At 43.9% G+C, this 26,474-nt stretch overlaps 1 protein-coding gene across 11 annotated transcripts in view; it reads left to right on the top strand.

Moving 5' to 3' along the window:
• The window catches only part of RBFOX1 (RNA binding fox-1 homolog 1), a 1,671,014-nt gene that overhangs the window by 78,648 nt on the left and 1,565,892 nt on the right, over nucleotides 1-26,474 (top strand). The window lies entirely within an intron of this gene.

Consider the following 26,474-nt stretch of genomic DNA (forward strand, 5'->3'; position numbering starts at 1 on the left):
GTCACTCCCGTCCTCTGGGCGTCAGTCTCCTCTTCTGACCGGAGATGGAGGGGAGAGCATCTTACTGTAGGGCAGGTTGGTCAGACTGCCACCGTGTTTTTATCTGTAAGTGAACTTCCCCCTTTCAGGAAAAGGTCACTTTTCATTTCAATCCCAAAGAAAGACAATGCCAAAGGTTGCTCAAACTACCGTACAGTTGCGCTCGTTTCACACACTGCAAGATAATGCTCAAAATTCCTCAAGCTAGGCTTCAACAGTATGTGAACTGAGCACTTCCAGATATACAGACTGGATTTAGAAAAGGCAGAGGAACCAGAGATCAAATTGCCAACATCTGCTGGATCATAGAAAAAGCAAGGGAATTCCAGGAAAACATCTACTTCCGCTTCATTAACTACACGGAAGCCTTTGACTGTGTGGATCACAACAAACTGTGGAAAATTCTGAAAGAGATGGGAATACCAGACCACCTTACCTGCCTCTCCCTTTTCTGCTGGTTCCTAGGTTGGGAAAACCATTCCTTTTGACCCTGGATTGTTCTTCTTCACCCTCTCTGCCCTCCATACAATGCCAAAAGCTCAACTTTTGGACCTCAAAAAATGTGATGCATGCATCTTGTTGTGTGAAAGAAATCAGATGCAAAAAAGCTTTATATTGGGTAGTAGATTATTACCATTGTTTCCCATTAGGCAAATAGGCCTCAAGTTTCTGTCGCCTAACCTACTCCCCTTTCCATTTTATCTGCTGAGGGAAGAAACCCAGAAACCAGGAGGAAGACGGTGGTTTTGCTTGGGTCAGAGGAAAAAGCCCATCATTGCTTTCACCTGTGTGTTACCTTACTTACTCAAAGCCCGTTTGGAACCAAGCTCCATTCTTAAGTTAACATGATGGAGAAAATATATACTATGTCTGCTTAGACCTGGTGGCAGGCAGGGATGTTTAAGCTGATCATTTGTTTTAAACATAAGCCATTTGTAATGCGTGATTCATCTGTGGCTGGAAGGTACATGGCACCTTTTACAAATACCATGATTCAAACTGTGACATATTCTTAGCTCAGAAGAGGGAAAAAAAAAATCAGAGGTTTATTTATCAGAATTTTCACAGATTTCACTTTTATGGAATTGAATATAATACCATCCTAGCCTAGTTTAAACTAGCATTCTGGGGAAGGGACTGTTGGCATGCTGACGTAAGAAGCAAAACAAAGACAAACCAAAAAAAATTAAGTTCTTTTAGAAATGGGCAGGTAAATGTTACTAAACTTCAATGGTTATTTTCGCTAGCCCTGTCTTTTATTTTTTGTACCTTTCTTTTGTTGATAAAATAATATATTCTTGTGGAGGAAAAAAGAAAAAAAAAACCAAATAAGAAAATAAATTCCCTTGTAAAACTCTTACTGTTTTGGATGCTTGCTAGCATCATTCTGGTAGGTTCCATTTGTTTTTATTTATTTTTTCTGTGTATATGTGAGTACTCAGGTATTTATTTAATTGGGCTCAAACTATATACATTACTGTGCCTTGCTGTTATCACTTGACATTTTATGATGAAGATTTTCTTCCACATCATGAAATATTCTTCAGGAAGGTAAACGTAATGGTCCATAGGAGCCCAGGATTGGCGTGTGCCCTCGTACTTACTGTTCTCCGTCAGTTATACACTGATATTGTCTTAGTTTTTTTTAAAATTGTTAAAAGTTGCAGTGAAAATTCTTGAACAGAGCTCTTTGAGCCCATCTCCACTTCCTTTGGAAAAGCTTTTAAAAGTAAAATAATTGGTTCAAGGTGTGGGCTTCGCTAGTGGCTCAGACGGTAAGGAGTGTGCCTGCAATGCGGGAGACCTGGGTTCAGTCCCTGGGTTGGGAAAACCCCCTGGAGAAGGACATGGCAACCCACTCCAGTATTCTTGCCTGGGAAATCTCATGGACAGAGGAGCCTGGCGGGCTACCGTCTATGGGGTTGCAAAGAGCTGGACTTGACTGAACGACTAAGTGTCACTTTCAGTTGACTTCCAGTCAGAGTTTAGCAATACTTATCTCTTGACTCATTGATTTACTTGCCTTACCAGTTAGGAATAGGCTTGAAAAAAAACTTCAGCTCTTAATGTTTACACACAGGTACTATTTTCTATGAATTATGGTGGAAATTAATAGACTCATTCATGATATAAAGATTTAATGTATCAAAAAGAATCAAGTATCAAGTGGAGAGAGTGACCAAAACAACTTAAAAAAAATTTTTTTTTTTCCTAAAATTTAAAAAGCTTTTGGCTGCTCCGGGTCTTCATTGCTGCCTGCAGACTTTCTCTGGTTTTGATAAATGGGCTTCCCGTGGTGGTGGCTTCTCTTGTTGCAGAGTTTGGGCTCTAGGACACGCAGGCCCAGTAGTCAGGGCGTTCAGGCTTAGCTGCTCTGCAGCACGTGGAATCTTCCTGGAGCAGGGATCTAACCCATGTGCCCTGTATTGGCAGGCAGACTCTTATCCACTGCACCACCAGGGAAGTCTACCTGTTATTTCTTAATGTCTAAGAATGCAGTATAGTATGAATGGCCCGTGAATTTCATGCAGTATACAACTTCTGTCTTTTTGCAGACCAAAGGGTTTGCTCTTTGTGATACCGAATCGTGCAGGGGGCCGTGTCACAGAATGGTTATGGGAGAGAGCCCTGGAGCCAGTTTTCTGCGTCCTAGTGACAGGTCTGCCATCTGGTGGTCAAGTGACAAAGGACCAGTGTTTCTTCTGTGCTGCAGACAGCCTGACACCTGAAGTGTGGTGAGAATGTGAGGACTCAAGATGTGGGAGGGGCTGTCAGGTAGTGAACACTAACACCTGCTCGGAAGTGGTGTGCTGTCTGTGCTGTTGTTATCACTGCCAGTGTTATTATTCAACAGGGCTTCCCTGGTGACTCAGCGGGTTAAGAATCTGCCTGCATTGCCTGAGACCCTGGTTCGATTCCTGGGCCAGGAAGATCCGCTGGAGAAGGGAAAGGCTACCCACTCCAGTATTCTTGGGCTTCCCTTGTGTCTCAGCTGATAAAGAATCCACCTGTAATGCGGGAGACCTGGGTTCGATCCCTGGGTTGGGAAGATCCCCTGGGGAAGGGAAAGGCTACCCACTCCAGTATTCTGGCCTGGAGAATTCCCTGGACTGTATAGTCCATGGGGTCACAAAGAGTCTGACATGACTGAGCAACTTTCACTCACTCATTATTATTCAATAGTGAAGTCTGGGATGAAATTCAAAGGGGGACTCAGGAAATATGGTGGCTTTGTTAGTTTCCCGTGGCTGCTGCATCAAGTAATCACAAGCTTGTTGACTTAATCCGATAGAAATTTATTCTCTTGCTGTTCTAGAAGATAGCATATTCAACTACCAATATCAGTCTGACTGTCAGAACCTGCTTCCTCTAGGGGGCGCTCTTTGCGTCTCCCAGTTTCTGGTGGCCGCTGACTTTTGTTAGCTTATAGTCACCTCTAGTTTATGCCTCCTTCTTCCCATGACCGCCTTCTCTGAATGTGTCACATATCCCTCCGCCTCTCTCTTTGATGGACACTTGTCTTTGGATTTAGGACCCTAACTCAGAATAATACCTCCTCGTCTAAGGCTCCTTAATCATATCTGCAAAGACCTTTTTTTTTTTTTCCCTTATAAAGTAGCATTTACGGTCTACAGGGAGTAGGACCTGAAAGCTTTGGGTGGCCATTATTCAGCTAAATACGGTAGGTTAGACATGAAACTCGATTTCTCCTTTCACAGGGATATGGGTTGTCTTGGAGGTTTCACCAGGTCGTCTGCAAAGCCAATGTGTCAGTAACTGTGTGGACATTTTCTGAACGGTCCTTTTTGTTTTCTGCAAGCTCCTTGCCCCTTTTTTATCCTTTAATATTTGAGTAAAGTTTATTTTATGAATAAAAATGCCTGCAGCAAAAAGCACGTATTGACCATCTGTGGATCGATATGTAATATTTATATTTCATTGGATCTTCACGCTATAGTTCAGGTTTTGCTCTTCTGTCAATTTTGAAATGATCTCTGCTAATTCCATGTTGGGAAGGCCTGAATCTTCTCTACCAACTTAATTTTATCTTCTCATTCCAGGAAAAGCCTTTCTTATCACCCCAGGGGTTGCCAAAGGATGTTTTTTAACTGATGAGGCATAATATAGTTAGTCGATGATATATTTGTTGTAAAAAAATTTCTTCTTTCATTGTAGTCCAAACTTAAATTTCCCTAGTGTTCATTTGCTTTCTCTATTTTTGAGTGCACTTAAAAATACATTTGCAGCCACGATTGCCTGGGTAAGTTATAAATCCTAGATATTAGAATTTTTATGCTTTAGAAATAATAAATGAGGGCTTACCAATTAAAGATAAAAAATTACTTGGCTGGGGATAGTAGAATATTTTATCAGTATTATTAAAATTTAAGGGCAGCTGAAATGCCACTGGAATCTTTGTACAACATTTTAGTTTAAAAAGTTGGCTTAGGGATAACTTACATTCCTTTCTTCAATTTTACATCAAACAGGTTATTATATAAATTAAAAAAAAAAAAGGAGACTAGCACTCTTGTTCAGTTGATTCAGATATAGAGCTTTTCGCCTGACAAAGTCGTATGATTCTACCCTTTATATTTAGCAATCACTTTTTTGTGTACCTTGGGTTCCTAATAATGCAGTTTTGATGTTCTCAAGCTAATGTTGATATCACACATGGAATAAATGACCTCATGATTTTTTATAAAACAAAATCTTTTAAAAGCATAAATATTTTATCTATAAGCGTGTCTGCTGTTTATAGAAGGTTATATTTAATAGATGATCAGAACAGATTTTTCACTGATTTTTTTTCTCTCTTCTCTTAATTATCATTACTATTATTTTTTTAATCCATTATTCTTAAAAGCTCTCTGGTGTTCTGGCTCATTCTTTGTAGGTCAGTGTGACTTCTTTGCAGCAGCATCACAATTCTCCATAGCTTCATAAATAACCTCCCTGGAAATTGATGACTTCTAGAGAATAACATGGAATCCTAGGTAGGCACTAAAGAAAATAAAAGGTTGCCTTTTCAGAAGATGATCCTATTAGGAGAAGCAAAATCCTGTATCCTACACAAACAAATTGATGCCTAAGCAGTGCGCATTTTTAAGCAGTCATTTAGGAAATGGTGTGGACTTAATGGCAGATTAAAACAGCTACCCGCTGGGCTGTTTCAAAAAACAAAACCCTCCAATTAAGATGGATCCATGAGAATGTGAAATCAATCCCCCATAACGCTGAGTACCTCCTCCGTGAATGACACTCTGCTGCTGATATGAACGAGAAGAGTTGGGAGTCATCTCAGACCTGAGAGTTGTGCAGTGCAGAGTTATGGTTCCCAGTGGAGGCGGGGAGGCAGGCAGTTCTGCCCACCAAGGCGGCCCACCTTCGGCAGCGTCCAGAGACATCCTTGGCTGTCACAACGGGGGGCGTGGTGCTGCTGACGTCCAGCGGATAGAGGCCAGAGATGCTGCCCAAGATAGTACAGAGCGCTGGACCACCCCTCCCAACCCAGGATTGTCTGGTGTCAGATGCCATGGTTCTGAATCCGCAAAACTCTGATCTAAGACCAAGAGAAAACACACGTAGCCTGAGTTTTACTGTTTCAAGCCAGTTATAATAATGCCAGCCTGTTTATTGGGGTTCTAAGGAGACAAGAGATTCTTGTGGGTTACCAGGGGCTGGGACGTGAAGGTCAGGTGTCACGCTCGAGTTAGGAAGTGGAATTTACCCTAAAAGATGGGTGGAGAGAACTTGAGGGCATCTCATAAAGAGAGAGAGCAACACCAGCGTGCTGTTCATAATCCTCACTGATGAGTGTGGTACACACACCGACCACGGCTGAGAGGCCTTGGACCAGCCCCGGGACAGCTGTCCTTGCTCCAGGCTCAGTCAGAAGTCCAGTCTTGCTAGAACTGATTGGGGATGGACTGGAATCGATTTGTCTCTTTGAGGCCCTCGAATAAGAAACTGTGATCTGATAGGCAGAGTGGGCTATGAAACCATCAAAAAGTTTTGCGTTAAGGAGTTCCTGAGACAGTTCTTTTATACTCCACTTCCACCCACCTTGTCAGTGTATTTCTTGAAAGATGTTAGGTGTGTAATTGTATCTCCTCATAGGAATGTCTCCGGGCAGGTGTAGGGCAAAGCCTCATGACCGTGGCTTTGAATGATATTCTTCCTAAAAAAGTTGGATGTTTCTAATATCAGACATGGGTGGTGACAGGGCAGGAGAAAAATGTGATGAGGAAAGCAATCTTTATATAGAGTTAAATTTGGGGACAAAATGATTTAAGATGAGAGGAACTGGGAAAGGAAGGCCTTTTTAATTGTCTGTTTATTGGCAGTGGCTTAAAAGTTAAGTGACATACACCTGGAGTGTGATTATTACAGAATCTGTAATCTGATCTCTCATCTTCCAGTGATTTGAAAAAAGGGGGTAAAGGTATGAGTTGATTGGAATAATTCACATAAAATATCTGGCCCAGGGGACAAGTGGTTTGAAGTTGAGAGACATTTGCTAAAGGCGTGATTATTAAGGGATCGGTAAAATTTAATATTTCTCATTTTCCATTAACTGATTTGATACATAGGTAGCTAATGTATGGATTCAGTGACATAGTTCACATAGTATACTGGGCTTGAAGAGGAAGTGGTTTTGAATCCAATATGTGGCATGTTCTGATTCTGCCAACAGTTCCGTGGTGAAATTTAGCTTTGAATTCTTCATTATTGTGAGGATGAGAATTTATATGTGCTTCCCAATCTTATCCTATATGGATAACAAGACATAACACATGCAAAGCATTGAGAACGTTGCCTGAAGTCTTACAAGTGCTCAATAAATGAATATAATAAATGCTATTTATAATGTTTATCCCAAGTGTGGATTCAAATAAAGAAATCAGAGTTAACCTTGAGATGGTGAGTGTTCCTCACTGTCATAATAAAGGTATGTTAAGCCGCTCATGTGGGGAGTAAGTTTTGAGGTGAGAGATGGAGTGAAGTCCGTTTTATGTGCTCAGAGTTTGAGATGAAGGCAGTACACAGCAAAGCAAGATGCTTAGAGGATGTTTGGAGGCTACACAGCTGGTGTCTGAAAGACCAACTCAGGATGTCCTGCTGTGGACATCTGTGTAGAATGAAAACTTGAATCAGAAAGTGTGGCTGACAGTTTTCTGTGACCAATTCTTTTAGTCTCTGTTGTTTGGTTTTTTAACCTCCTCTGGGGCTCAGAGAAGCCGTGGGTCACAATTCCAGACAATGAAAATGAATCAGTCAGTTCTTATCATCATAGTGCTGTGTAACAAATGAAGCTAAGACACAGTTGCTCATGTAAGTATGTATTTCCTTCTAATGGATCTGTGGGTCCACAGTGATACAAGTGCCATTGGACTGGCCCAGACTGAGTTGCAGATTCCAAACTGCATGTTGAGTCTTCCTGAGATGTCTTTCATCTTCCTTGAACGGGAGACTTCCTTGGCTATGTTCTTCTCATGGTGGATTACCTAAGGACACGAGGGCAAGGCCAGCTATAATCACATTGTAAGCTTCTGCTCACTCCGCATTCCCTAACAGTCCATTGACTGGAGTGCATTCATTGTTTGGCCAGACTTAAGGTCAGGTGTGAGCGTGCTCATCGTGGAGCCCTGGTTGCTGCTGTTTAGTCACTTGGTCGTGTCTGACTCTTTGCGACCCCATGGACTGTAGCCCTCCAGGCATCTCTGTCCATGGGATTCCCCAGCAAGAATGCTGGAGTGGGTTGCTCTTTCCTTCTCCAGGGTATCTCTGGACCCAGGGATCGAACCGACATCTGCTGCATTGGCAGGTGGATTCTTAGCCCTTGAGCCTCCTGGGAAGCCTGAAGCCATGGTAGGGTTGTGATTTTTTTAATGCTACTGCAAGAGAGTGCGGAGTCAGGACCAACCCGGCCACAGAGACAACAGGAAATGTACTGGAGGCAGAATGTTTCGAGAAGCTTACATGTTCATGAAAAAGAGACAGAAGCACTGGGACTGCTTCCTTACCCATCTTCCTGGCTCTTCTGTGGATTCACTTGCTGACTGGTACTGTGCCATCCTTCTGGCAGTCACGATAAAGAGGTCAGCAACATCATGGAGACAGTCTTGACATTGTCTAGCCAACAAAGCAAGGGCAGAAACTGTCTGCCTACGGATTTATTGATATTGAAGCCCTGAAGTCATGTTTTCTGTTACTTACAGTGGAAAGCAATTCTAATGACACAGTCAGGGTAAGAAAGGAGGAAAGCAGAAATTGAAGCTGAACCTTGGGTTTCACCCCCATTTGGAGTATGGGAGGGACATGGTGCCTCGCATGTAATGTGTACTCTAGAAATGTTTGTTGTCTTGAATTGATTCAAAGGAGTCAGACAGGCCACAGTCTCTGCTACTCTTAACATCTATTATGCCACCGCCGGGCCATTCTCCTTTGCTCCTATCCCAGAGAAAACTGCATCACCACCAGCATAATAATGACATTTTATTATGAGGATCTGAAAACCTCGGGTTGATATCCAGCTGTTCTAAATAGAGCAGGTTTCTGCCAGAGAGATTTCACTTAGGACTAAGCTTGGCTGTATTCAAACTACTGCCACCCGGGGAGAAAGTCTTGATTTACCATTCTTCCTCACTGTCAATCTCTGGATAGGTATGTACTCATCACTTTTTGTCCTTCCTTCAGCTTCTCTGATACGCACAAAGAAAAACGTTTGCGTCCTTAAAGGATGGCCTGATGTTGGTGAGTAAATTTCTTCTCTCATAGGTCATTTTACAATTGGATTTTTTTTTTTTTTTGGTGTGGACCATTTTTAAAGTCTATTGAATTTGTTACAATATTGCTTCTGTTTTTACCTTTTGTGTTTTTTGGCCCTGAGGCATGTGGAATCTTAGCTTTCTGATCCAGGATAGAACTTACACCCCCTGAATTGGAAGGTGAAGTCTTAAGCCTAGGATTTTTTTTTTTTTTACCAGTTTTTACTTTTGTCCTTTAACTCATGTACTCTCCTAGGATTCAGTTTATTATCCACATTTTATTTAATTGCCACATCATCTTAGTTTCCTCCAATCTGTGGAAGCTTCTCAGATTTGTTTATATCTTGCGTTGGTTTGACATTATTGAAGAGTGTTGTCTTTTTTTTTTTTAGGTGTAATACCCCTCAGTTTGGGGTTTTCTGCCCTTTGCCTCTGACTAGACTGAGATTACCTATGTTTAGAAAGGATGCCCAAAGTGCTGAGCCCTTCTCAGGGTGAAGGACACATGAGATCTTTGTATCCTATTACTGGTGCTGCTGCTGCTGCTAAGTCGCTTCAGTTGTGTCCGGCTCTGTGCGACCCCGTAGACGGCAGCCCACCGGGCTCCTCTGTCCACAGCATTCTCTAGGCAAGAGTACTGGAGTGGGTTGCCATTTTCTTCTCCGATTACTGGTGCTAGTGCCCTTCATCACTTGGCTGACAAGGCATCTGCCAGGTTTCTTCCCTGAAAAAGTTTACTGTTTTCCCTTGTGCTTAATAGCACGCTAATTTATTAAATAAATCTCTAATTTATTACTTTAGTAATAAAAACGGTGATTGTCTGTTTCTCTCAACCCTTTTCCATGTATTAGTTGGATGTCTTCTATAAGGAGATGTTTTCCTTTTTTCTCCGTTTATTCTTTTATTTAGTTGTTTATATCATTGTTCAGTTCAGTCGCTCAGTCGTGTCTGACTCTTTGCGACCCCATGAACCGCAGCACGCCAGACCTCCCTGTCCATCACCAACTCCCAGAGTTTACCCAAACTCATGTCCATTGAGTCAGTGATGCCATCCAACCATCTCATCCTCTGTCGTCCCCTTCTCCTGTTTTTGATCTTTCCCAACATCAGAGTCTTTTCAAATGAGTCAGCTCTTCACATCAGGTGGCCAAAGTATTGGAATTTCAGCTTCAACATCAGTCCTTCCAATGAACACTCAGGACTGGTCACCTTTAGGATGGACTGGTTGGATCTCCTTGCAGTCCAAGGGACTCTCAAGAGTCTTCTCCAACACCATAGTTCAAAAGAACCGATTCTTCTGTGCTCGGCTTTCTTTATAGTCCAACTGTCACACCTATATCATTAACTCTAGAATATTTCTTTTCTTTTAGGTTATAATCTCATTTTGTCATTTTTGTTGCTCAGAGTATTCCAGTTTTCGCTCTTAGGAGCTCCTTCTGTTTGATTCTTATGCCCTTTAAATTCTACTCCCCTTTTTGAGCACTTCTTAAATTTGTGGTGCCATAAATTGCTCCAGGCTCATCTTTTGTTTTCTCTGACCTGTGCTCATAATCAATTCCCTTCTTCAGTGACCTCGGCTTCCTTTTGTTCAACAGTGTTTAGGAGCCAGGGTCTGATCAGAAGTGTTCATGTTGTTACTGGAAGTCTTGGTCCTCTCAATGTGTGCATGCTCAGTCGTGTCTGACTCTCTGTGACCCCATGGACTTTAGCCCACCAGGTTCCTCTGTCCAGGGACTTTTCCAGGCAAGAATACTGGCGTGGCTTGCCATTTCCCTCTCCAGGGGATCTTCCTGACCCAGGGATTGACCCCTCATCTCCTGTGGCTCTTGCATTGGCAGGTGGATTCTTCACCATTGAGCCCCTGGGGAAGCCTGTTAACAGTTCCTGTCCCTGTAGGTTGACTGTGGGATGACATAAGACAACCCCTAAGTAATCCCTGGGACAGAGCTAGTGCTCAGCGAATGCCTGCATTATTTTTTCATGTCTTTTGTTTGTTTGACTGCTTCCTCTGCTACTCTGTAAGCTTTCTGATAGTAGGGAGGCTTCCTTAATGATTGAGTGTCTTCGTTACTTATCTGAGAGCCTGGTGTCTAAGGGTGATCAAACGCACACACGGCCATGTATACATATGCAGTTTTAAAGGATTTTCTATGCACCGGGGGCTCTTGAATGAACAAACAAATGTTATGAATCCCTTAATGCCTTTCTTTGCTGTTTTCATCATTTTCTCATTTGAGTTCATCTTTGAAGACATACTTTGCCTTGAAGCCACCTTCTTTCACTGGCCATTTGTCGAGCTCACATTGTGCTGAGTCTGTGTTTCTTGAGGTATCCCCTTTCCCATTAATGACTGACCGTGGGGAGGGGCGGGGGCTGATGTGCTCAGTCAGCACCCCAGGGCCCCACTGGCTCCCCCCTCATTGAAGGGGGAAGAGTAATTCTATCTTCCCAGTTAATGGACAGAGAAGACCATGGGGCTTTTGTCATTTGTTCTGTAGGGTTGCAGAATGTGATCTGTGTGTGTGTATAGATAAAAAATACTTTTTTCTGATTAAAGTGCCAAAGCTACTCCCAATAGACTTTGGGTTAAATAGATGAAAATTAGTTAAAAATACTGAAATAACACAGTGAGAAAAAACTATTTTTCAGCCACCCATAAAAATATTGGAAATATACAAACCACTGCTACTCTCTAGAGAGTACTAAAGTTAGGAACACACTATAGGAAAAATATTTGCTTTAACTTAGGGAGATAATTTGGAACTGTAAAATTTTAGGCAATTCCTCAAAAAGCTACTGATAGATTTACTGCTTCTGTGTATCTACCACAAGGAAACAAAGGTAGAGAGTGCAACAGATACTTTTACGTCAGTGTTAATTGCGGCATTATTTACCATAGCCCAAAGGTAGAAACGACCTAAATGTCCAGTGATAAATAAATGGATAAAGAAGATGTGATTCATCCATACAATGGAGTATTGTTCAGTCATAAAAAGATGAAGATCTGACATCTTCTATTCCATGGATGAGCCTTGAAAACATGATGCTAAGTGAAAGAAACCAGGCACAAAAAGATAAATGCCGCAGGATTCCACTTACACGTGATACCTTGTTGTTGTTGTTTAGTTGCTAAGGATTGTCCAACTCTTTGTGACCCCATGGATTGTAGCCCACCAGGCTCCTCTGTTCATGGAATTTTCCAGGCAAGAATACTGGAGTGGGTTGCCATTTCCTTGTAGTCATATTCAGAGAGAAAATAGAATTTGCTTGCCAGGGGTTGTGGGTTGGGGAAGGGAATGGCGAGTTCTTATTTAACGGGGACAGGATTTTGTTTGGGAGGATGAAAAAGTTCTGGAAAAGGATAGTGGTGACCCTTGCACCATGTTATGAAAGCACTAAGTGCCATTGAATTGTCTATTTTTAAATGGTTAAAAGGTGAATTTTATATGTATTTCACCACATTAAGAAAATTAAAAAAAAAAATAAGCAGCTGAGAAAAATTGTAGGAGAATCTAGCCTCTTACTTGGTTGGCGCTGGCGCTGACTTTCCTTCTGATGGCCATGTGTGCCCATATGGAAGATGTGTTTGTTTTCTGCCTTTTGAGTCAGACACAGAGGTTTAAAACTGGCTATCGCAGGCTGTAAGTGGCCAGGGAAGAGTTTTATGTTTTGTGTGAGTCTCACTGTATATTTGAAATTCATATGATTTGTTAGTGTTTTCCTAGAAGAGTTGTTGTTCAGTTGCTCAGTCACGTCTGGCTCTTTTGAGACCCCATGGATTGTAGTCTGCCAGGCTCCTAAGTCCATGGGATTTTCCAGGCAAGAGTACTGAAGTGGGTTGCCATTTCCTTCTCCAGGGAATTTTCCCGACGCAGTGATTGAACCCGAGTCTAACGCATTGGCAGGTGACCCTTTGCCACTGAGCCCTTGATTTAATAAAGCCCTTTACCACTTGACTCAGTGGTGAAGAATCCATGGGTTTGATTTGCATCAGGAAGATCCCCCGGGGAAAGGAATGGTGGTTCATTCCCGTGTTCTTGCCTGGAAAATCCCATGGACAGAGGAGCCTGGCGGGCTACAGTCCATGTCGTTGCAAAGAGCTGGACACGGCTGAAGTGACTTAGCATGCATAGTCCTTAGTCCTTCTTTACCACTTTATTCCCTTTACCAGGGATGTTCTTCCTATTAGAGATGTGGCATGAAAGATAGAAGCTAGACCCTGTCTCTTAAAACCTGGATGATCTGGCCACATTGGCTCCACATCCTCCCACGTCAGCCATCTCTCCTTAAAGGGGCCCCCGTCTGTCCTGTTGACACAGCTTGTGGGGCACCAGCCTGGACCCTGTGGGCACCTGAGGTTGCAGCCCCTGCTGACTCTGTTGGTTCAGAGTCAGGGGGTGGGTCACTTCTGCTGTCGATCACTGTCTGTTCTCCTGCCTTCAAACAGGATTGGATCCTTGTTATGTGCCCCTGGGTTTGGCCCCCCTCGGTTGTTTATTTCTTTACTGCTGGCTGGGATCTGTTAGCTCAAAATTCCACGGTTGCCAAACCCAATATTTTACGTATCCAATTACTTTAAAAATAGCCCCGACAGGCAGATTTTAGTCATTTGGAACATGCCTGCTTTGCATGCCCCATGAAACCTCAGGAGGCAGCTCTCACCCATTGGTAAGACAGAACTTTGTAGTTAGTAAGGCCCCCATGGCTACAGCTTTGGAGTTTGGGGCCCAGCACCCTCCCTGCTCTCATGCTGAGAGATACCGCCTTGTCATGACTGCCCTCTCTCATCTCCCTTTCCTGGAGCTTCCTTTCCTGGCCCGCATTCTTTTGTGGGCAGTGACCTCTCCATGTAAACCTCTGGAAAGCATTTGGGCTGAATATTTGTGGGCCTTCTAAATTCCCTGCTGGCTCAGGGGGTAAAGTGTCTGCCTGCAATGTGGGAGACCTAGGTTCGATCCCTGGGATGGGAAGATCCCCTGGAGAATGAAATAGCAACCCACTCCAGTACACTTGCTGGGGAAATCCCATGGACGGAGAAGCCTGTTAGGCTACAGGGTCGCAAAGAGTCGGACATGACTGAGCAACTTCACTTTAAATTTCTGTGTTGGAAGCCCTAACCCCAAAGCAATGGTGTTTGGAGATGGGGCTTCCAGAAGGGAATCAGGTTTCGATGAGGTTGGACATGACTTAGAGACTAAACAACAATAGAAGGGGAAACGGAAGTAGGTCTGACTCACAGGTGTCTGTTTCTGAATGGGAAAATGAAGTTATGGATACAGAAAGTGATAAGAGATGCTTGTGGACCCTGAGACAAGAGAGTGCTTATGAGGGTGAGGCCCTAGTGATGGAATCAGTGCCCTCGTAAGTGAGAGCTCTCTGTCCCCACACTCACACACCAGGGAAAGGCCGCTTGCACACACGTGGAGAAGGTGGCTGTCTATGAGCCGGGAAGACGCCAGGGACCACCAGGTGTCTCCCGCGGGAGCCAGAGCTGCTGGCACCTAGATCTGGACGTCCGGCCTCCAGAGCTCTGAGAAATAAATGTCTTTGTTTAAGCTCCCCAGTCTTTGGGGCTTTGTCACAGCAGTCCCTCCAAACTAAGATGGGCAGTCCCTGGTATGAGGAGCAGGTTGGCTTGTACATCTCTACTCAGGTGCCCCCCCCCCCGCCGACTACCACTCCCTCAGCAGAGCTTGTTGTGGGTGGCTGTCTCTCTCAGTCATGTCTTTTCCAATTTTTAGAAAAAATAATTTAATTACTTTAATAATTATTAAATTTAATTAATTAATAATTATTTAATTACTAAATTTTTTTTGATGGGGACGCTGTGCTGAGTCTTTGTTGCAGCTCGGACTTCTCTGATTGTGATGTGTGGGCTCAGTTGCTCTGCAGCATGTGGGATCTTAGTTCCCCAACCAGGGACCAAACCCATGTCCCCTGCATTGAAAGGTGGATTCTTTAGTACTGAATCACCAGGGAAGTTCTGATCATACCTTTTCCTTGATCAGCCCCTGAATCCCTCATGTTCCCTGCAGTTATTACAGTTGTCCTGAAAATGCAATTACCTGAAAGTACAATTACTAGACAGAGCGGGGGGTGGTGGAGACGAGCTGGGGTCTCCTCACGGAGGTCTCGTGTCTCCCCCTTTGAGATGAAAGAACCTTAGAGTGAGCACTGAGGAGGACCCTTGTGTTTTCCAGAATCAGGAGGGAGTATGTCATTTGTGTGCTTTTGGCATGTGGATAGGCCTTCCAGGAATCGGCATCAATTATGTTTGCTTGTTCAGTCGCTTCAGGCGTGTCCAACTCTTTGCGACCCTATCAACTGTAGCCTGCCAGGCTCCTCTATCCATGGGATTCTCCAGGAAAGGATACTAGAGTGGGTTGCCATTTCCTCCTCCAGGGGATCTTCTTCACCCAGGAATCAAACCCACATCTGTTATGTCTCTTGCATTGGCAGGAGTTCCTTACCACTGGTACCTCCTGGGAATCCCCATCATTCATATTGACCCCCTGGATATTTTACTGACGGAAACCCCTCTAGTGGTTAAAATTGTAAGTGGCGGGTACCTGGAGAGTGTTTCTCATTGGCCAAGGATTAAGTTCAGGGGGAAGTCTGCACCCAGAACTGCTTTGGCCTCATCACAGCTTCCGAATCCAAGGTGAAAAGGCTGTGGAGCTGGTCACAGTCAGCGGACCCACATCTCTAAGCTGGATTGATGGTTCTGGCTTGATCAGAATTCGCAGGGAATGGAGTAATGCAATTATCGTCCGCAGCCAGCTCTCCCTAGGATGTTCTTGCAGATCAGTAGCAAAGGGTTAGGAGGCGATTTTCTTCCCCATTATATTGTGAGTTGTACAAACCTTCCTACTGCTATTGCCGGGGAGAGATTTTATAGAGGATTATGAGATGGCTGCTTTAAAAAAATGATTTCCAGTTAAACACCTTTCAGTATGAAAATGGTAAAGCCATAAAGAATGGGGGAAGGGGAAGTTCCTCCAAAATAATTGCTTCTCAAGGATCTTAGTTTGATTGTCTTATAAACAACTTTAACTCATTTTTTTTTCCCTTGCCTATGACAAATGAGAAAAGAATTCTGAGATTCATTGAACAGTCAGATTTCCAATATGGTGTTTACTTGCATTTTCTAGTTCTACTGCAGTCAGGAAATCAAACCCCAGGGATTAAATGCCCCATTTGAAATGTTATAGAGAATTAAAGAAAGAAAGGGAAGTTCACCCATAGTTGAGGCAGGCTTCAAAGTTTCCAAGTGTTATTTGAGAGTGCCAGAAAATTTAACAAAGGTGATCTTGAGTCTGCAAGGCCATTGGTATCCCCTGTTAGCTTCCTGCTGGGGCCATAAGAGCAATCTTTCAACAACCCTCATGGCTAATAGTGGCCTCACAATGAAGGAACCATTCTTTTCTGCCAGGCCCAGTGCTTGCTCCATTATTTTGTTTAATCTTGACGGTGCCTTCAAGGGAGCTTCCCAGGTGGCACAGGGGTAAAGACTTTGCCTGCCAACACAAGAGACTCAGAAGATGCAGGTTTGATCCCTGGATGGGGAAGACCCGAGAAGGAGGAAATGGCAACTCCCCACTCCAAAATTCTTGCCTGGAAAATCCCATGGACAGAGGAGACCAGCAGGCTATATTTCATTGGGGTCACAAAGAGTGGGAAATGACTGAGTGACTGAGCGCACATGTGTGCACACACACACACACACATACACACACACACACACACACCTTCAAGTAAAAATTCTCATTAATCCCATTTCAGAAGGAGAAGACAGACACACATAGTCAATAGTGTGTCCAAGTTCACAGAGCTAGTGAGTGATAAAGCCAAGGTCCCTCTTCCGTCTGACTCCAGGCCCGTAGTCTGAGTCAACACGTGCATTCCAGTGACCAGATTCAAGCTCACTCTACTTCCTGCACGTGTGTGTGCTAAGCTGCTTCAGTTGTATCCGACTCTCTGCGACTCTATGGAGCCCGCCAGGCTCCTCTGTCCATGGGATTCTCCAAGCAAGAATACTGGAGTGGGTTGCCGTGCCCTCCTCCAGAGGATCTTCCCAATCGAACCCATGTCTTTTATGTCTCCTGCACTGGCAGGCGAATTCTTTACCACTGGCGCCACCTGGGAAGCCCCTACCCCCTGCATGACAGGCCAGTTAACAGAGAGACAAGGTGTTGAGGCAAGGAATACAACTCTGTTAAAAAAAGCCAGTTGACTGAGAAAATGGCAGACTAATATCTCAAAATAACCATCTTATCAGGGTCTGGATGCCAGCTGCTTTTATAGAACAGAGATGAGGGGATGTGAGGAGATAAAGGGAAAAGACCGTCAGTCTTACAGATACTCCTGGAACGGCCGGCCTCAGCGAGGGGATGTGTTCATTCCTTCCTTCCAGCAGCCCTCCACTGGTGAACAGGATCCCAAACAAAGGCATTTTCGTTTAGCATTCAGGCAGAGGGGGCAGGGTTCCCCGAGGCAGGCCAATATGCATGGACAGTATCCTTTCAGTGAACAAAAGCAATGGGAAGCAAAGGTTAAAATAAAAGAACAGGTCTAACATGGGATCTGCTCTTGCTTGTAACAGTTCCAGGAATGCTCACCATTGATTCACCTCCCATCACTTAATACATGTGTTCAGGGATCTGAGTCCTCCATTGGTTTTGAGCAGAGCAGGGTTCTTTCTCTCCCCACCTGAGAACTCCAAAGTTCAAGGGCATAATATTCGCATAATGGGCAACACGTGTCCACGTCAGGGGTCTAGTAGAGACTGGGTGCTGGGCTAGGGACTGGGAAGCAGAAGAGAGACCACAGAGCCCTCTCCCCCCGGCCCCTGTGGAATCACATTCTCATGGGGAAACAGGCCACAAAGAAGTGCACACCTCAGACACCAGTGGCCCGTCAAGATAAACTAGGGAATAATCAATACGGTTATAACTTGGAAGACAGTCAGGAATGGGCCGTGGAGAAGACACCCTGAAAAGATAATGCTTCTGCTGAATCTTGGGGGAGAACAGAGGAGCAGCCTTTGCCAGCAGCGATGGGAAGAGTGTTCCAGGCCGAGGCAACAGCACGTACAAAGATCTTGTGATGGGAATCATGTTGATGCATTTCTGGAAGGTAGTTGGAGGGGCAGGAGGGACAGACTGTTTAGAGAGGCAGGCTTGCTGGGGATTCAGTGGTTTGGCCAAAAGGGGCGGAAGAAGCATATTTTGTATCATAGGGTATTTTCTCTGTTTCTAATCTTACAAGTCTGGTCTCCACCTTGCTTTTCTCCTGCTCCACCTAACTCAAATTCCTGCTCCAGGGACCCTTGATGAAAATATATGACTCTCTGTTGATTTGGACCTTTTAATTCAAGAAATCTTGAAGCATTATATGCCAAACCCCAAGGCAGATAGTGCAGGGCCCCAAAAGAAGTGATGTGTGTGTGGTGGGGGTCAGCTCGGAGACACCGAGCTTTGAATTCCCAAAGTGAAAATGAAGCTGACCTTGTGGAAACGGATCTCACATTAGGTGGCGTGAAGCCTCTAAAGAAGATTCATGTAGGACCTTTTCAAATAATTCTGTTCCCCGGTCAATTTAAACCACCCTGCCTCCTAGCCAGCACAGTTTATGACTTTGTTCACATCATAGATTTGGAAATCAAGACCCAGGAAAGGTCACACCATTAAATAAACGTTTAACACTCAGGGAGAGATGGGACGTGAATACATTCTCAGTGGAGTGACATTAAGTTACTGCTTCTGTAACAGCTACTTTGGTTTGCATTTGTAAAGCTTAAAAAATCTTTTCTTCTATATTTTTGGTGAGACAAAGGAAGTTTTTGGCCTGAGCATTTTTCTCCTTCAGAGAATTGGATAAGGCAAGCGTGCATTGATCACTATACTTGGAGGTGCTACAAATCAGTTTGAAAACCCCTAGAGTCTAGCGTTTCTTTAGTTTATGCTTAAGGACACTCTAGAGCTGGCCACCCAATATAATAGCTGCTAGCCACATGTGGCTACTGAACACTTGAAGTGTGGCTAGATCAAATTGAGTTTTGGTTGTATGGGTAAAATACAGGCTTTTAAAGACTGTGTGTGAAAAAAATGTGAACCATCTCTAATTTTTACATGGATTGTTCAATTTTGGTATATGTGCTGCTGAAGTGAGCACTATATGGATTACTCAGTTAAATGATCATCTTTGGATATGTTCAGTTAAATACAATACATGAAACTTCACTTGTTCGTTTTTGCTTTTTATTTCTTACCTGGCTGTTAGAAACTTTTAAACAACATGTGGCCTGTATTCTGTCTCTGTGGGATTGTGTGTGTGCTCAGTCGTGTCCGACTCTTGGCGACCCCATGGACTGTAGCCCACCAGGCTCCTCTGTCCATGGAATTTTCCGGGCAAGAACACTGGCATGGATAGCCGTTTTCTTCTCCAGGGGATCTTCCTGACCCGGGGATTGAACCGAGTCTCTTGCATCTCAGGCACTGACAGGTGGGTTCTTACGACGGAGCCACCTGGGAAGCCCCGTTGGACCATCCTACTCTAAAAAGACTTCTGCATCCTGTCCTGATGCTGTAACTGACGCCAGGCTTGTCCTCCTCCTGAAAACAACTGTAAAACCGAATAAGATGTATGAGGCTGTTCTTCTCAGGCATTCATCACAAGGCAGTGGGGTCCTGGAGAGAAGGGAAACATGGGTCCTGAGCCCCATAAAGCCCTGGCTGTCCATCCAGGAGCCCTCTTCTGCTTTGGTTCAGGTGGGAGACACCAAGTGGGGGGAGCATCTTGCTGAACTAAGAGCTAGAGATGGGAATTCTTGGCTTCTGAGGTGGAACTTTGGGGACAGGGTACCAGAAAAGAGGATTATGTGCAGGGGAGGACTCATACATCTTCACGGGGATTTACTGCCCTTGGCTGAGGGCTGGGCTGTGCAGTCACTGGGAGGGACCTCACCAGACTTAATAGAGACCACCTGAGGCAGGGCTGGGATCCATCTAATGAGGGTTCGAGGGCCGGGTGTTGCCAGACGTCCCATGCAATCAGCTGTGACCCCAGAATGTCCGTGACTTATGGATAAGTTCTTACAAGTTCCACTAGAGTAAGGCCACACAGAAATTTATATTACTGTGGAAGAAAATGAACCTTGACCTATACCTCACAAAAGTTCACAGATCTAAGTTTAAAATGATAAACTTTCTGGAAAGCCATAAGTATCTTTGCAGTCTTGGTGTGTTACAAAAAACACTCATGATAGAAGGAAAAAAAAAAAAAAGATGAACTAGGCTTCATTAAGATTTAAAAACTACTATCAAAAGTAGAAAGCAAATGGAAAGGCAGGCTATGGAGTAAGGGAGTGCACTGTCAGTCCTGCAGTCTGCCGGAGGAGTTATATCCTGAAGATGTAAAGAGAGAACCCAGGAAAGTGGGAGAATGGCTTGCGTGTACATTTCACATCAAGGGCTATAAAAACGTCCACTGAACATATTAAAAAGTGCTGGAGATTGCAGTCATCAGAGACCTTCAGACTGAAAAAAATCACACTGAGATACCACTTCACACCCACTAAAATAACTAAAAAGGGCGAAAAACACCAAATGCTGGTGAGGGCGTTGAGGAACAGAAACTCTCATCCGTTGCTGGTGGGAGTGCTTTGGAAATCTGTATGGTGGTTATTTGTGCAGTGAAACGTCTATTTCTCAGCAATTCCACTCCTCAGTAATTACCTAAGGATAATGAAAGCATTCAACCCCCCTACCCACACACACACAAGTATACAATAGTAAAGGTTGTTGTAGCTTTACTTGTAATAGACAAAGCTGAAAGCTAGCAATTCAGATGTCCATCAGTGGAAGAATGGATGAATAAATGGTGAGACTCATGCAGTTTCATTCATACTCTCAGCAGTGTGAAAAAGTCTGACTAGAGATATGTGTACTGATGTGGGTGAATCTCAAATACTACATTAGCAAGAACGTAGGGACCAGACACTGAAGTGTGCGTACCATATGTTCTCATACATGTGATGTTCAAGAGTTGGCAAAATGATTGATGATAGAATTCAGAACAGTCATTGCCTTTAGAGGCCTGGGTACCACACTGGGGTGATGGAACGACCCACACTTGATTAGAGTGTTGGCTAGATGGTATATGCATTTATCAGAATTCAGAAACATGAACCGAAGGTCTGTGTCTTTCACTCTATGTACAGTGTTTCTTTTAAAAAACATTTCTTCCTAAAAAAAAAAAACCCTCTAAAACAGCAGTCAGCAGACTATAGCTCATGACCCTTTATGGCTCATCACCTGTTGTTATAAGTCAAATGTTATTGGTGCAAAACTATAATGATTTATCTGCATACTATCTTTGGCTGGTTGTGCAGCTGGAATAAAAGCTGAGGAGTTCAGAGAGAAACTCTATGGCTAGCAAAGCCTAAACTGTTTATTATCTGGCCCTTCTCAGAAAAAGCTTGCTAACCCCTGTTCTAGAATAATTGTTACCGTGAAACCCACCCTTGGGCATTCTGATCCACAGCAGCTGAGGGAAGAAATCTATCATTCCACTCCCCAGATGGCTCCAGAGCAGGAGGAACTGGGCAAGCAGGAAGTACAGAGTAGACCCTTTCAGAAGTCACCGTATGGATACATAGGTACTGTCTTTGGTCATAAAGTGATTTTACTGACTAATCTAATTTGCTCTTGCTAGAGTTATAAAAGCCCATTTCTTCCCCATTAGCTTTCTGTGGAAAGTGTGAAAAGTTCATTCTCATCATAGTTATGTAATCATCTCTCATAAATGTGGAGAGTCTCGTGTGTTCTGCCATCAGCAGCACCACATCCTGCCCCCGTTTGGCTTTGGGTAGGAGGCTGTTTGAGAGGTTAAAAGACAGGATGGGGAAAGACTCACAGAACACCTTCTGTGCACGTCTAACGGATAAAGATCCTTAAGAAGCTTTACTTAAAACTGATCTGGCTTCTTGATGATTTGAGCTGCTCTTTTAATTAGTTTTTCAGAGCGTATATTGTTTATTATCATTGTTTTATTTTGCCACACGGAGGCTGTAGCACGCTTTAGTTCACAGAGGAGCCAGATGCTCTTTACTGGTTTTTGAGCACCAATCGAGGAAGAAGAAAACACCTTATTACACTGGAAACTTTTCCCCATGGGTGGTTTGTGACTTAAGATTTAATGATTATGGGGGTTACTTTGGACAGAAACTTTAATGCTCAACAAACATTCTGTTTGTGCCTCAGTATTTCCAGCACCCTTCCAGTTGGGTGGGTTATGTGACTGATTTTGCTTGATGAAATGTGTGGCTTCTCCATTCTTTCTCCCCGCATAGAGGCGCATATTGAGATAAAGTTACCCCAGGAATGAAATGAAGCAGTTTGGATTAATGATCTTGTCTTGTGTGATCAGGAAATTAGCATCTGTGTGTTAATCCACTGAGTTTTTAGAGTTATTTGTTACTGACAAAGATAGTGCTCATTGGTATGGGTTAAGTTACTTACTGGAAAAAACAGACCCCTAAGCACATTACAAATGTAGATGGTATAGATGTGTCATTTCCAGTAAGGGTGTGTGTGTGTGTGTGTGTGTGCACACTTAGTTGCTCAATCACGTCTGACTCTTTTCGAGGATGGACTTAGTTAATGGAGGAAGGACACGTGACTGCTCCTTCCCTTGAGCCATATAAAACACATGAAAGAATCTTTGTAAATGTGAATATGAACATATGCACATCAATGCATGACATAAAGATAAATATAAAGACAGTGGAGACTGTTGCTTTCCAAGAGGTCTCTGTTGTGCATTTCGTTGCATGAGTTTTTATTTTTTGAGGGAGAAGCCAGAGGAAGCAAGTTGTTGCTGTTTTGTTGTTTAGTCACTAAGTCACTTCCAACTCTTTGGTGACCCTGTGGACAGGCTCCTCTGTCCCTGGGATTTCCGAGGAAAGATTACTGGAATGGCTTGCCATTTCCTTCTCCAGGGAATCTTCCCAACCCAGGGATCCAGCCTCCATCCCTTGCGTCATTGGCAGGCAGACTTTTTACCACTGCACCACCATAAGCTAATCCAGTTCCTGGTGGGACTGTGTCGTGTGTTGTGGGTGTTCTGGGGTAGGAAAAAAATTATTGAGAGCCACTGATGTAATTGCAGAGGGGAAAAAAGCTTGGAGAATTACAGGGATGAGGGCTGATGCTTTTGTTAGAATGCCTGTTTTTGTTTTTTTTTTTTTGGTCTTTGACATGTGGGATCTTAGTTCTCCCACCAGGGATTGAACCTGTGCCCTCTGCATTGGGAACCCTGAATCTTAGCCACTGGACCACCAGGGAAGTCAGGACGTCTATTTTCTGTCCATCTTTTAGATTCCCTAGAAACTACCCATTTTTAGGAATGCCTGAGTTGTATGCATTTCTGCAGAGCTCAGAACTAATTTGATGTAAATTATACATTGCGGGTATCCAGAAAAATCTTTATGGGGCCCACAAAGAGTGCACGAAGGGAACTGATGATGTGTTTTATCCACAAGCAAGCAGTTCTCTTCAAAATTCATACGCAGCCTCCAAAAATATCTAATGCATCACAAGCCCAACATTGGTACCACTGGCTTTCCACACACAGAGAAGTACCGTTCCTTTTAATCAAGTAAGTTGATTTTGCGGCAAAACCTTTTGTATAATACTGAAAAATAGTTGTGTTCCTTGGAAGCTGTTTCAGTTTTCTGAAATGATCATTTTTAATCATTCGCCTAGCAAAACAATTTACCAAGCAGCGGAGGATAACGAACCATAAAGTTTAATTTGCCTTTTTTAATTGAGTTGTTAATTAGTACCCCTCAGCCGTTGGAAACTTCTCACTCGCTTTTTTGTTTTGCTTCTGATCCGAGACGTTTCAAAGAATCTAATCTATCATATTGCCTCTACCCAGGTACTTTCATGAATCACATCAATAGGTGATTATTCCCTAAGTCTGCTGCAGCTTCCAAATGCATACAAATTTCTATCAGCGGCAGATAATTAGGGAATAGAGAGTGGTATTCGGTGGATGAAGATGCCTATTATTGAATTCCTACTATGTGCCAAACACTGTTTCAAGTGCTTAGCATGTATTACTGAGTCATGACAGCATTTAAATGAATTATTTCTTTCTTTGGCTGCCTTAGGTGTTAGACGCAGCACACGGGGTCTTTGCTTGTCATGTGAGCTCTCTGCTTGGGGCGCACAGACTCTTTAGTCGTGGCTGTCTCTCTCGTTGTGGCACGGGGGCTTAGCTGCTCCACGGCATATGGGATCTTAGTTCCCTGACTAGGAATTGAACCCACGTCCCCTGCATTTCAAGGCGGACTTTTAACCGCTGGACCACAGGAAAGTCCCTCCTGATAAAGTATTTTGAGGAACAGACTACCATCTCCACTTCATCCACAGTGAGCAGAGGTTCGGTTATGTTAAACACTTTCCCCAAGGACGTCCGGCTTATCAGTAGTGGGATAAAGGTTCAAACCTAGGCAGCCTGGCTGGTGGTCCCACTGACCGTCCTTTCAACCCGCTTTATATTTTCAAGATCCTTGGAGTCAAACAGACTGATACTCAGATTCTAGTTCTGTTGTTAATATTGTTGTTAAACTAAGCATGTGCTATTCAGAGCCAAGTTCATGGGTCTATGGCATGGGCAGGCAGCGTCCTGCACCCAGGAGGTCTCTGTACATGGTTCTTCTGTTGCCATCATTTAAAAGAATTAATTAATTAATTTTTGGCTGCACTGGGTCTTCGTTGCTGCTCGTGGACTTTCTCTCATTGTGGCGAGCAGGGGCTACTCACTAGTTGATGTGCACAGGCCTCTCATTGTGATGGCTTCTCTTGTTGCGGAGCACCAGCTCTAGGACACATGGGCTTCAGTAGACGTGGCTCACGGGCTTAGTTGCTCTGAGGCATGTGGGCTCTCCTTGGACCAGGGATCAAACCCATGTCCCCTGTACTAGCGGATGGATTCTTAACCACTGGACCAACTGGGCAGTCCTTCTGTTGCCATCTTGATATTTTAAATAATTTTTGGACAACGGAGCCCCCTATTTGCGTTTTGCCTTGGGCTCTGCAAATTATGTGCTTGGTCCTGACACTGTTACTGTTTTACTGCACAGTGGTTCTCCCTCCTTCTCGTGATTTTGTGGCTCCGAAGTCTGTGCATGGCTTAGCCAGGTCTTCTGTTTAGGGTTTCACAAAGCTGAAACCAGGGTGTCACCCAGGGCCGGGTTCTCATCTGGTTGAACTGGAGAAGCAGTCATCCATTGCTTGTGTGTTCCCCTGACAACATTGAGTTCCCTGTGGCTAGAGGATTCGTGGCAGTTTATTTCTTCAAAACCAGCAAACGAGGACTTCCTTGGTGGTGCAGTGTTGAAGAATCCCCCGGCCAGTGCAGAGGACACCAGTTCTGTGTGGGAAGATTCCACATGCTGCAGAGCAACTAAGCCCACGTGTTGCAACTAGTGACACCCAAGAGCTTGGGAGCGCTTGCTCTGTAAAGAGAAAGCCACCACGATGAGAAGCCCACACGTTGCAACAGAGACCCAGCACAGCCATAGATAAATAAAAAGTTTAAAAAAAAACAAGTATATTGTTTAAAAAAAGAGAAAGAAACAAAAGGAGAAGCAAAAGGAGAGAGAAGGATCAGGGCAAGTCTTCCTGTGGACTCATATCAGGTAACATCTTTATGGGAGCACAAGCCCATCACCTCTGCTGCAGTGTTTTGCTTAGAAGCAAGTTATAGGTCTTCGCCACACTTGAGTGGAGGGCATAGTAAGCAAGTATGAACATCAGGAGACAGGGGGCATGGAGGACCACCTTAGATCAATGACTGTGTTTTACTCAATGACTGTGTATTACTATTATGTGTAGTTGTTGTTGTCACCATGCTTTTTATTGCTGATGTTGTTGCCGGCAGCTCTATAGGGCTTACTGTGCTGCAGGCCCTGTTGTGACTGCTTTGCATGTATTAACTGACTGGCTTTTGCAGCTGAATTCCAAGGTCCTGAGGACTGAGAGAAAGGTCACCCCCTCTCTGCCTACTGGAGTTAATAGCTCTCAGGCTAATGAAGCATGAGGCCACTCTTTATTTTCTTGAGTGATAGGATCATCTTGGGAAGGAGTTAAGTATAATGATTAGCCTAAAGGAAATCAACCCTGATGCTGAAGCTGAAGCTCCAATCCTTTGGCCACCTGATGCAAAAGGCTGACTCACTGGAAAAGACCCCGATGCTGGGAAAGACTGAGGGCAGGAGGAGAAGCGGGTGGCAGAGGATGAGAAGGTTGGATGGCATCACCGACTCAATGGACAAGAGTTTAAGCAGATTCTGGGAGATAGTGAAGGACAGGGAAGCCTGCTGTGCTGCAGTCCGTGGAGTCACAAAGAGTCGGACATGACTTAGCGACTGATCAACAACAAAAAGTAATGATTAGAAACTTGGAATTTCGTGCCCTTCAGACCCAGGTGTGTTCCCAGCTCTGCTGCCTTCTGGTTGCATGGTCCTTCCTATGTTTCCTCATCAGGGTTGCTCAGGATGGCTTTGGGCAGTGGACAGGGGTTAAGGCTGCTTAAAGATTCAGTGGAGTTATGCTTTTGTGTTTTAGACATTATTATTTTTGTTTAGTCACTAAG

The sequence above is a fragment of the Cervus elaphus genome, chromosome 10, assembly GCF_910594005.1.
Source record: "Cervus elaphus chromosome 10, mCerEla1.1, whole genome shotgun sequence".
Lineage (NCBI taxonomy): Eukaryota > Metazoa > Chordata > Mammalia > Artiodactyla > Cervidae > Cervus > Cervus elaphus.